Below are 13,464 nucleotides of genomic sequence, written 5' to 3'. Positions count from 1 at the left end.
AGCGGAAATAATAAATAAGTGATATAACTATTATATGTGATCTAGACTTCATCTAAGGTTCTAAGTTGAGCTCTCATCCCAATGCTTCCAAGTCAGCTAATCTTTAGTATCTGTCAAATCTGCTCCCCATAAAATGGTTCACCGCAGTTGTTCACGAATACACTGTCAACCACGAGGTTGAGTAGGAAACTAAACAATGAATAAGAATAAAGCAACCCGCAATATCATTGATAAACAAATAGATTCCACAGTTACATTTCGTCCACTTCACCCCACGGCACACAGCCACTTCTAGACACACAGTCATACTCCACTTCTAGACACACAGTCATACTCCAGGACACACAGTCCCGCCTCAGACACACAGTCCGGTTCCACATAAAACTCATCTCCAACAACAATCGATAATAATGACAATCTCAGTAATATAACCAAACCGACATGATATAGAATAATGGTATAAGACAGAAAATCCAGCAAGATAATAATATCGTTGTAAACAGTTAAACATATCCTTCACCAATCCACCACCTCATACATTTAATCCATCTTTAGCAATAACAGAAATAAGACAAGATTGAGTAGTTTCCTACCTGATAGCAAATCTTCAAGTCACACAAGCAATCAAATCGATCCTTTACAAATCCATAACCTACATAACATAATTATGTACAATTACAACATAACCAACCAACTAATCATGCACTTATCCTATGTCAATCACATCCTAATCCTTTTGACCACTTCAATGTTAAATCTCTAATTCTACCGTTTTACAGCACAATTCAGTCTCGCTATAACATTCATTATTAATTCACTAAAAATCCAAACGATGCAAGACCAATGGGGTTGGAACCCTAAGACACATATCTACAGTTCTTGTGAAATAGACTTTCTTCAAATTCTGGACTTATCAGGGTTTTCTTGAAGGAATAATAAATACTGACGAATTCCGTCGCATAAAAAGTATTAACCTCTAAATTATGTTTAACAAATCCGTTTCAAGTGAAACAAAAGCCTAACATCATCTAGACTCGCCAATTTTAATGTATAAAAAAGACCTAACTCAATTTCAATTTATAAATTAGGTTTACAAAATAAACTTTAGACTTATTGTTCATTCGCGGATTCTCAGTCGACATGTTCATAAAGAATTTATTCTGGAAAATCTACACGTTCAATTGCTACGAGATTTTACAGACATCAACTAGGCTTGAAAATAATCTAAGTCTATTCTTTACGTTTTCGAAGACAACGATTTTAAGATGGTCTAATACTTCGTTTAAGACAACTTACAAATTTACAGAATTGCTGTAACTTTATTCTTTAACAAAATTGTCACAAGCTTAATTATAGATGATTATATTTAATCTAGACATGATTAGGTGATGAACGAAAACTTAAAACATGCTTATAAGGATTAAAGATTAAAACTTCGAAAGATTATAGATGAACTTACAAAATAAAAGATTCAATCCAATGGAAGCAGATGCTAAAATCTCCAAATTGATTACTACCAAATTCCCTTTTCCCTTTTTATCTTCCTTCTTATTCTCCCTATCCCTCCCTAACTTTTATGTGATGTTGTAAAAGTGAATAAGTGATTTATGAATATGCTACCATGATATATATAGTAATAAGGTAGTATTATTTTAGGAAAGTTTCTCTCTTTATTATATTATTATTATTATTATTATTATTATTATTACAACTACTACAACTATTATTACTATTACATATTATATTTTAGTCTTTTCATAACTAGGATAACCATATACTCCCTTTACTAATTTATTACTAATATTACTAGGATTATTAATATTATAATTAATATTACCTTTACTTATTTTATTATTCTCCTTATTAATATTATTATTAAATCCCGAAATAATTCCCGATTACTACTCGTACTAAGCCATTAAAATCTATCCGTACAATTATAGCACACGACCCTATTATTAGCTAACCCCAATTACCGACTTGCTTACTTATTTTATGATTTAATTAACGTCTTATCTGCAACTATTATTAGAAATGCCATTAATTAACTATTTGAATTACATAAATTATTCATACAAAATATTATCAAAATATGAGGTATTACAGTCGTCCCCTCTCTACCATGCACAAAAGTGGATACGATGGAAAAGGGATCAATAGTATTTGAGTTTCATTTTGGGAGTTTGCTTTTGTTGTTGTTCCCCCCCCCCCCCCCCCCCCAATTTCTTGTGGCATTTGACATTTTGAGAACATTTCTTTGCCATTTCTTTGATGTTTGGCATTTCAACACTTGACAATTTCAACTTTTTCTTGCATTTCTTTTTGAACATTTTCAAAGTCACCCCATTTGTAGTGAGGGTGCTTATTTTTGAAGCATAGGAGTTTTCATTTTTGTCACTCAACTTTTCTTTTGATGCAATTTGTGCAGACTTTTTTTTTTCACTTTTCATTTCATTTCTTGAACTCAAATTTGAACAATATTTGTGCCCATTCCCTTTGATGACAAAAATGTGGTAGAACATGGATGATAGTTGTATGGCTTCAAGGGTCACCTTGGAATAAATGGTAGCCAAGGAGTTATCACACCACAAGGTACTCTTGACTAGGCCTTAATCCATGGGTCAAAGGATACTAGCATGACACATCCTAGGGTGTTTTATAAGTATTCTAAAAAGCAAAGTCTTAAGAAGAAAAAGCATCTACAAGGGCCTATATACACTTGTCAAGTTTCCGAAATAAACGGTTTCACAAAAATTTTCCTAAATGCAACTACATGCCATGATGCAACTATCATTTATACAACCTAATGCATATTCTTCTATCAACTAGTATGCCATATAATCTAGATGCAATCCTAAATTCACATTATTTTTACCGCATCAATCAAAATAAAGCCACATAGTCATTAACATAAAGAGGAAAAACGAGATTGGAAAGATCATACCATGCGGTCTTCAATATCCTCATGTCTCGGATGTGGCGTAGTCAATCAATGAGAACAAGGATGAACAAACACAATATATACAAACAATATATACAAAGGAAATGAACTTGTTTTTGGATTTTTAAATTTTTCAATTTTTTTTTGTATTTTGTTTTAATGAAATTAAAGGACATATTTTTGTATTTTTCAAATTTTTTTTAATTTTTTTAATTTTTGTTTTTAAAAAGGTCAAGTTAGAATTTTCTATACCCACACTAGTATGGGCATTGTCCTCAATGGCCAATACGATAGGAAATTAAGTGATTTACATAAATATGCATGATTTCTAAACTAAATGCAAACTATACTAAACTACACTACATGATGCATGTGTTTTTGTTATGGTGGAGAGCATAATTTAGATTAGCTCCCAATGCATATGAATAAACTTCCATAAACCAAAATAGACACTATTTCTAATGTCAAAAATTTTGGGGGAGTTCATGAACATAAAATGCAATGCATGAAACTAAAATTTGTCATCTTGGATTTTGAAAGTTGGGAACAATAAAAATGAACACCTCAATGGAACCAAGGTGTTAGTCCTCTAATGTTGCTAGGACTCCACAAAATGATCAAGATAAAATAAAAACAAGAGAAGTAGACAAACCATAAAGGAGGTGTAAGAATGTAGGAGCCTCCAAAAGTTTGCTAGTCCTCACCCATCGTGTCATCATCATCATCTTCCTCACTTGAGGCATCATCAACCTCCATGGATGTGGAGTCATGTCCACTCTCACTTTCACTCTCTTGTTTTTCCTCACTTTCCTCTTCTTCTTGAACTTCTTCATCTTCACCTTCTTGGTTACCACTCTCATCAACAACCATCTCCTCTCCACCCGGTCTACCACCACTATAAGTTCTAGGAAAGAATACCTCCTTATCCGCCCAACTAGGCAAGGGACAAGATGGGTCGAGAAGTCATTGCCTAGCAAGATGTAGCAGGGGCGGATAGTGGGCCTTGTAAGCATCAACTCTATCATTGTAAGCTTGTTTATGCATTTCCTTCATTAGTAGAGTCAAGTAATCATTTCCCGCCTTGGCATTTTCAGGGTTGAACTCGTGGTATTCAAATGGATAAGGGCTCGACAACTTCTTCCCCTTGGTGTTGAATGATGTATTCGGTCTCTTCGGAGAGTGGGAGAAGGTAATTCGGTCTATGAACATTCAAGCGGCAAATTTTGCTAGGCAATGTGAAGGATCTAGCTTCATTTGTTAACCACCCAAATTTGTTGTCAAGAGTATCATTCTTGACCCATTTGAACTTTAGAATCATGGTGGGCAAATCAATAAGATGGCCTCCTTTTACCGGTGTATAAGTGTTATTCTTGTTGAAATCCCGGTTAAAGTGCTTAGCCAAATAGGTAACTAATCCTCCATTGGTAATAAAAGTTGTGCCTTCTTTGCCACAATCAACATTAAGCCATCGATCAATCAAAAGTCGTAAAGCATTCTATGGCTTGGTAAACTCTCTCCCAATGTTCAAAGCCGACTCAAGAAGAATAAAATCAAGTTTGGTAAGATGATTTGTGCTTTTCCTAGCTATCAAAGTATTCCCAATGACCTTATGCCATACTCTAATTCCCGGATGATGGACTAAGAGAGCACGACAATCATGATAAGATACGAATTTCTTTCCGGAAATGGCCATCCAAAGAGGAGCGGGGTCATACTTGGTAGGTTTCTTTGTGTATTTCGGGCTATTACTAAGGCCAAATATCTTACCCATTTCGTCATAAGATAAGCATCTATCAACATTTTCAAGACGAAACTTAATAATGGTTCGGGTCTCCACCTTTGTGACTTTCAAAGAGCTCAAAAACTCTATGGTGATGGAGGAGTATGTCAATTCTTGCATTGCAAACAATTTAATTACTCAACCCCGTAGACTCGAAAAAGGTCTTAGTTTTCTCAAGAACACCCAATTTTGACAATGCATCTTCACAAATGAACTTAGTAGGCATGATGGTTTTCTTAGCAAAGAGAATAAATTTCTTCCTATGGGAGTCGGAAGTGAAAATTACCTCCGGATAATCGGATAATTGTTCAATGACCGGAGTGGTAGAAGTAGTAGCTTCCATAGGAGGATCTTGTTCTTGAATCTCCAACCTTGCATTATAAACTACGAATGCCTTTGATGCTTGTTTGTCTTGAAGAGCTTGTTGCCTCTTAGAAAGTGTCTTCTTTGGGGTGCCTTGTTTTCACCTTTTGTTCTTGCCATACTCCTTTGCTTAGTAACACCAATGAAAGCTTGAAATATTCAATTTCTAGTAATGCCAAAATCGATTTAGGATAGATGAAGGTTGCCTTGTATCCTAAAAATCGACTCAAAACTTGAAGATTTTGGTGTTTGAATCACTTGTTGTTGCTAAAGGAGTGATTAATTTTTGTTTTGAGGAAATTTGGATTTGATGTGGTTGACTTTGGTTGAGAAAATTGGTTTTTGTTGATGGAGAATATGAGGGTTTTGGGGTTTTGGGTAGTGTTTGTGTTTTGAAATAATGAAAATGAATGGGAAAGGAGGGTTTAAAAGACCCGTTGGTTTTTGAATTGCAGAGGGAGACGATCGGCTTCGGTATCGGGACGCTCGGATTCTCCAATTTCTGGGTTCAGAAAAAGACGCATGGGACGAGCGGATTGCAAGAAGGACGAGCGGATTCCTGAGCTGAGACGAGCGTCTTTGGCTTAGAACGCTCGAATTCCTTTCCACTGAAAAATCCCAAATTTTAGCAGTAAAAATACGAGCGTCTTTTCTCTTGGACGACCGTCCTGACTCAGACGAGCGGATTCCTTGCTAGGACGCTCGGATTCACAGTCAAACCCAAAAATATTTTCTGTAGCTTCATAAGATGAGCGTCTTATGCCTTGGACGCTCGGGTTCTTTCAAGACGAGCGGATTATCCGTCGGGACGAGCGGATTCTTCCTCGACCACACGGATTTAGGTCCATCTGTGGGTGCTTCGTAACCTGTGTCATTTCATTCTTTAATTCTTGTGTTTTTCATTGTAGGGGCACTACAAAGGCATGAATAGCCTAGGAAATTGCTATCCCCACACTAAGGCAAAGCACTACACATCAATAAACTCATAAGTCCCTCCCTCACTTCTCTCAAAATGATGAAAATCTTGATCAAGGCATAAAAATGTAAATCCAAAAATGACAAAAATGCAATACAATAATTGAAATGCAAGTTAGGGAGTTAGAATATTTACAAATGTTTGTTTAGGGAGGACTCCACCAAACTCTCATCCAATTTGAGATGTCAAGGGGGCTTGTTCAAGGTGTTGTTGATGTTACTCAACACCTTGAAGAAGTAATCGAAAGTTTGTTCATTGTCATGATAATGGTCTTCAATAGACCTTTGCACATGTTGTTCTCCATGATGGTCTTGGGTTATATCATTACCAATATAGGGATTGAATATCCCTTCAAACTCATCATCCCAAAGACTGCATACTTCGTCCACTTGATCACTAAAAAAGTCTTGAGTTGATGAAGACAACTCTCCTTCTTTCTTGTCTTGGCCAATGAGGCCTTCTTCTTCACTTGTCATGGGTGAGCTTTTCAAGCTCTCAATATTGCAATTTCCTTGCTCTTTTGATGGAGCATCATCCACTTTCTTTTTCCATTGAAATTCCAACTTCTTCCTATCATCTTTCCGGCTATAGTGATCAACCATAAAACATGGCTCACGCAATCGGGGAGCTCTCATAGTCTTGTAAAGATTAAAAGTGATGGTTTCATCTCCCACTTCAAGGGTGAGTTCTCCATGCTTTAAATCGATCACCGCTCCCGCGGTGTGCAAGAAAGGTCTTCCTAAAATAATAAGAATGTTGGAGTTTTCTTCCATGTCAACAATAACGAAATCCACCTGGATGAAGAATTTTCCAATTCTTACGGGAACATCTTCCCATACCCTCTAAAGGTGTCTTTGTTGATCTATCCGCCATTTGAAGCGTGATGTTGGTGCATTTGAGTTCTCCCATTCCTAGCCTCTTGCTTACCGAATATGGCATGACACTAACGCTTGCCCCAAGGTCACATAGAGCTTTGTTGATCGTGGTGTCACCAATAGTTCATGGAATGGAGAAACTTTCCGGATCCTTGAGCTTTGGAGGTGAACTTCCTTGAAGGATAGCACTACTTACTTTAGTAAAAGCAATAGTCTCAAGCTTCCGGATTGATTTCTTCTTTGTAAGGATATCTTTCATATACTTTGCATAGGCCGTAACGTGATTGATCAATTCCGTAAATGGAATTGAGACTTATAAATTCTTCACAATCTCCATGAATTTTCCAAGTTGGTCATCAAACTTAGGCTTAGCTTGACGACTTGGGATGGAAGTCTAATCACAATAGGCTCCTTTTCTTTGGCCTTCTCTTCATCCTTCTTTGAAACTTCTTGAATGGTGGGTTCTTCTTCTTTAGAGTTTTCAACAACTCTTTCCTTGTTACTAGCATTCACAACATCTTCATCAACGGGCTTCTTCAGCCCTTCATACCTTGTACCACTCCTCAAATGGATGGCACTCACCGATTCTTGCCTTGGGGGATTACCTTGAGGTGGTAATAGCCCCTTTTGTCTTTGTGAACTTGAAGATGCTAATTGAGACATTTGAGTCTCCAACATCTTTGTGTGAGCTAGTATGTTGTTAATGGTGATGTCTTTTGCTTGGCTATCCTTTTGCATTTGAGTGAAAAACACTTGTTGGTTCTTTTGTATTTGGAGGACCTCTTTTTGAACATCAAAACCTTGGTCATTTGATTGAGTGTATGGAGTTTGATTTTGGAAACCTTGGTTTTGGTTGTAAAAGGGTCTTTGATTTTGGTTTCTCAATGGAGGTGGGGTGTATGTTGGTTGAGGGTTTTGAACATTTTGGCTTTTGTATGAGAGATTTGGATGGAATTTGGTGTTTTCATTGTAATAGTTGGAATTAGGGGTACCACTCTTGTACGCTTGAAAAGCATTCACTTGCTCACTTGTTCCCCTACATTCACTTTGGTCATGTCCCAAAGTTCCACAATTCTCACATATTCCACTTGGAATTGATGAAGATGCCACCATGGCATTAACATGTTGCTTAGGTGATTTGGAGGCTTCTTCAAGTTTAGCTATAACCTTCTCAAACTTTAAATTAAGGGTATCAATATGAGCACTAAGTTGAGCACCCAATTGAGTAATAGAGTCCACTTCATACTTTCCTCCTCTAGTAGCCTCCGAGGTCTACTATATTGTGAGTTATGGACCGCCATTTCCTCAATCTTGTTCCAAGTTTGATTATCGTCAACTTCGGTGAACATACCATTTGATCCCATGTTGAGAATGTTTTGGGAGTCTTCATAAAGACCATTCCAAAATTGTTGTACCAAGAACCACTCGCTAAGTCCATGATGAGGACATGAGCGACGACAAGTTCCTTTGAATCGCTCCCAAGCTTCATACAAAGATTCTTCGTCCCTTTGTTTAAAACCCGTGATTTGGGGTCTTAGCATGTTAGTCATTTCCGGAGGGTAGAACTTTTTGTAGAAAGAAATAGCCAATTTCTTCCAAGAGTCAATACCAAGAGTAGCCTTATCAAGGCTCTTTAACCATTGTTTCGCAGTACCAACCAAAGAAAAAGGAAATAAGACCCATCGAATTTGGTCTTGAGTCACTCCGGTTTGTGAAATCGCATCACAATCGTCACAAAAAGTCTCCATATGAGAATGAGGGTCTTCACTAGGCATCCCCCCAAATTTACTTCTTTCAACAAATTGGATAAATGCGGATTTTGCAATGAAATTACCGGTCAAGTGTTGTGGTGTGGGAGTACCATTGGGTAGGTTCTCCTCGGTTGGTACGGAATGTGATGAAAATTTAGGCATTGTGGGTTGATTTTGCGGTGGGTTTTGTGTTGGGTTCTCCTCTCCTTCTTTTGCAAAAGGGTTGATGAACTCAATATTGTTTGGTTGAATATCCACAATCTCACCAATACCTCTCAAAGTATTTCTAGCAAGTCTTCTATTGGTTGTAAAAGTTCTTTCAATTTCGTGATCAATGGGTAACAAGTTACCTTGTGATCTTCTAGACATGCAAAATATCAAACAACTTGAAAACAATTAGAATAAACCTTGAGAAGTTTTACTTCCCCAAGGCAAAGAAAGACACAACAACTAAGAACAATCAAATCAAGTTAACACCGTCCCCGGCAACGGCGCCATTTTTGGTCGGACTATCGTTTTCGGTTACTTGTCGTTAGGAGCACCTAGACCAAAACAATATTTATAGCTTCACAAACTAATCTACTATTATTAAAGGGGTATGTAAAGATCGGATCCCAAGGGACGGGTATTGATGTAGGGTTTTCGATTGCAAGTAGTGGTGTCTAAGGGTGTCACAATTTGGGTTGAGATAAGAAGATCACTAAACTAAATAACAATGTAAATAAACAAGCAAGATGATTAAACTGAGATGTAAACAATTGATTAAAGGCACTAGGGTGTCATGGGTTCATCGGGGATTCATGGGAATTGATCATACAAACATATTCTCACATTATAAGCAAGCAATTATTGTTGTGATAGGATCAAGTTTGTTTATATCTTACAATCCTAGGAAGGTTTGGGTCCCGGAGCCGAATCGATTAGATTGTACAACACCTAAAAGTCGATTTAATCCTCCCTACTCAACTATATGCATGGTATAATGAGACTCGAGTTGGTTTATATCTTACAAGTCTCATTGAAAAGGTAAGTGATGGGTAAAAAATGTAAGGATTCATAGGCTCGCATTTCATCAAACATAACATGTGTATAAGTTGAGATCACAACAAGCAAGCAAATAAATTATGTGAACATATTAGATTAAGCATGAATAATCCTCCATGTTGGTTTCCCCTAATTCCCCATTAACCCTAGCTAAGGAAACTACTCACTCATTATCAAGTTTAACATGCTAACAAGGTTGTCAAACATATTAACAAAGCAAAACATGATGAATGAATGGAAATTGATTAACAATAATTAAAACAAGGGTTAAGAGAATTATACCTAATGATGATTCCAAAATAATAAGCAAAGAATAATAGAAGTACTTGATGATTGATGGAAGGTTGTGAATCTCCCAATAATATCCAAATAATCTTCAATTACCCAAAATAAATGATGAACAATAAAGAAATTAAGGAAATGAGATTTGTATTAATGCTTAATTAAAAGTTGATTACAAGATTAAAATGAGATTAGGAAGAATATAAATAATATTAAGGATTGATGATAATCTAATTAGTACAGTGGGGTATTTATAGTGAGGATTAGGTACATAAATTAGGGTTACTAAGGGCATAAATGACGATTAAGACCCTTAAGAAAAGTTGAGGAAATGCTCCTCTCGAAGGAAGATGTTAGTCTCCTTTTTGCTAGTCTTTTAGAAATATGCACATCCCGAGTTGAACAAGGAAGAGACGTGCTGTACTGGGCAGGAATCCGAGCGGCCAAGGGGTAGGGACGAGCGGATTGTGGTGGTGCAGGACGAGCGGGCAGGGTGGTGGGATGCTCGGATGGTGAAGGTCTTGGACGAGCGTCCCGAGGCTGCGACAGGCGGATTGTAGTCCAGCAAGCTTCTTCCTCTTTTCTTCTTTTCTTCTTCCAACAATCCTCAAGGATCTTGTCGGAGATGCAAGGATCTTTTTCATCATTGGCCATCTACTATATTATTTACATAGTCCTTCTAGTCTTGTCTTCACTTTGATGCTTGGTCATTAGATTCGATCAATTTAGCTCCATTTTGTCATGAAAATGCAAAGTTTTCACTCCTCTCCTACCAAGGAAACAAAACCTCAAAGAATATGAAAAACAAAGGACTAAAGATAGTAAATGACCCAATTATGCACTAAAAAGCATAGGAACGAGGCTAATTCGGGGACTAAATATGCTCAAATATTCGTCACATCAATTTCCTCCCCACTTGCCCTCCTAGTTGGCTTATTATGAGAGGGGCACTATCCGTCTTCAGCTTGTGACGGATTCTATCCGTCACAAGCAAGATGCTTTATTCATTAATTAGTGGTATACAAGTTGCCAATGGTTAACATGCAGCTCTTAGTTTGATACGATTACTTCTTATGGCACTTGTTTAAATTTTGAATGGTAGCTACCAATGTTTACTCTTAGTTTCTACTGATATATTCATTTGCTAATTATATTATTGCAGAAATTAAAAATACTTGCGAAAACGTTTGTCGCTAACAGGAAAGAAGTAAACTAATAGCCTGTAACACCCCCTCATACCAAGGTACCTTAACAGGACTACCCCAGCATGAAAGGCTGTTACCATCTCGGTTGTCCGAGGTTAGTAAATATCAAGAGCAACAATCCCAAACATATTTATTAGGTACGAGAATTATAAAAGTTACATTGTCTCAAAATCCAACAAAAGAAATATCCAAATGCTAGCTACTACAAAACAACAGCTAAGACTCATAAAGGTGATAACTAATCCGGCGTGGTGACTCTCCCATGACCGCCCCAAGCTCACCAAATGCATCACCTGTCACAATCTGCTCACCATCCCCGAATGGATCACCACAGATTTTACAAAACAACAACGGGGTCAGTTCTGCATAATTAAAATAAGACAAGTGCATAAAGTAACCAGCTGATCATCCACCGTCCCCGGTCTCCCGATCTCACACAGTAACCGACTACACAGCGAGGTGTGTAGGCCTGCCAGACTACCCATCGCAACAGGTAGCCCACGCCGCCAGTGGGGGACCACAACCAATCCCCCACCAAAATCACGCTCATCAACGAGTGATAACCCTGTCCCTTAATGTGCACATCCCCTCCCGTGGCGGGTTCCACGGAGGGCGAACTAGGGCGTGAAGCCACTCCCCCAAGTGATTCCACCACAACCATCATAACATCATCTTAACCACCACACCATCACCACACGAACACTCCGATGATCAGCAGACAACAATCATACACAGTACAATTACAACATCTCAAATTAATTAAGCACAACTGAGTAGGAAAACCCTAGCTTTTCGCAATCCTCTATGCTGCAATCAATCACACAATATGCATAACAAATACCACATCGTCACCTACAACAATTATAATCAACAATCCCCAAATTAACCCAAAACAATAATTAGGGCAAAACCCTAAAGACAATCTATTAACTGATTACAAAGCACCAGAGACTCACCAACGAAATCGAGACAAAAGACGGAAGTGTAGACTTGCGATCGACCAATTAGCCTTGAGAGTGATTAGGGTAATTAGAGAGAGAGAGAGATGAACGTCGTTAGGTTTTGGTAAAAATGATTTAGAAACTGTAAACATAATTTATATAATCTCTAATCACCTTAACCAAACCACGGAAAATAACACCCGTCAGACCGGATACTCGGTCGAGTATAGAGTATACTCGGCCGAGTACCCTCCACTCGGTCGAGTATTCAGCATACTCGGCCAAGTGTTCCGGGGCAGTGGCCAAACCAGGATACACGACACACCTTACTCGACTAAGTAGCCATACTCGGCCGACTACTAGCTTAGTAAGACGGTAGTATTACAATCTTCCCCCCTTAAAAAGAACTTCGCCTCCGAAGTTCCAACCTATCCTATAAAACATGGACCCCAAACAATACCTCCACCAACCACGCTTCCTTCCACAACATGGCTCACGATATCGCCTCAACTACAGCGTAGACTCCCAATACTAACTCCATAATACTATCGGATACCCACAACATAAGTGTTGCCAACTCTGTCTTACTTCCATAACGCTCACTAGCACCCTCAATTAGCAAGACAATCCACCAGACAAGATCAACCATCAAGACGGAATGTTACATTCTACCACCCTTAAAACGAACTTCGTCCTCGAAGTTTACTCACACACATAAACATCCTCACACAATCCGTTAACACTATCGAAGTTTACTCACACTCCTAAGCATCATAATACTACGAGCACCGCCATTACCTATAATAAAATTAACCCCAACACAAATCTATCCTTTACTCTACACCAACACTCAAACTTCCAATTATACTATAACATGTACAACCATCAAACTCTCTTTGTCGCATCCTACTCCTCTTAAGATACATGTTACGTCCTCGTAACTCACTAATACTAGGTCCTTTGCTATACTTCCCATAAACCTAATAACCACCGCATGTCCACGATAACCCACTATAACCTCACATCTACAACCATTCATATATCCAGGGCTCTCTTTCTCTAACAGTTATCGTGCCTCCAATTATTCTGTTCTCATATAACATATATAATAAAATCCTCAGTATAACCACTACTCCATCCCTTCCACATTACCACAAAGCGACATACTTCTATATACATATACACTCACCTCCACGATCTTAGCTCACAATCCACAACTGTTACATACACTCACACTAGATCCCCAAGTCTCTTGTTTATTGTCGTAAAACGCATCCCTAACTTAACATAATACTAGGTCCCAACA

The 13,464-nt window shown here is 38.0% G+C and overlaps 1 non-coding gene across 1 annotated transcript; it reads left to right on the top strand.

Moving 5' to 3' along the window:
- The first annotated feature begins 8,366 nt into the window (after positions 1–8,366).
- On the top strand, positions 8,367–8,476 carry LOC141635205 (small nucleolar RNA R71). Its single transcript, XR_012539907.1, has one exon. It is a non-coding gene; the product is annotated as a small nucleolar RNA R71 (small nucleolar RNA).
- Positions 8,477–13,464: the final 4,988 nt, after the last annotated feature.

Source organism: Silene latifolia, chromosome Y (genome assembly GCF_048544455.1).
Source record: "Silene latifolia isolate original U9 population chromosome Y, ASM4854445v1, whole genome shotgun sequence".
NCBI classification, from domain to species: Eukaryota; Viridiplantae; Streptophyta; class Magnoliopsida; order Caryophyllales; family Caryophyllaceae; genus Silene; species Silene latifolia.
Note: the sequence above shows the minus strand (reverse complement) of the source record. Positions and strands in the feature narration are given on the sequence as shown.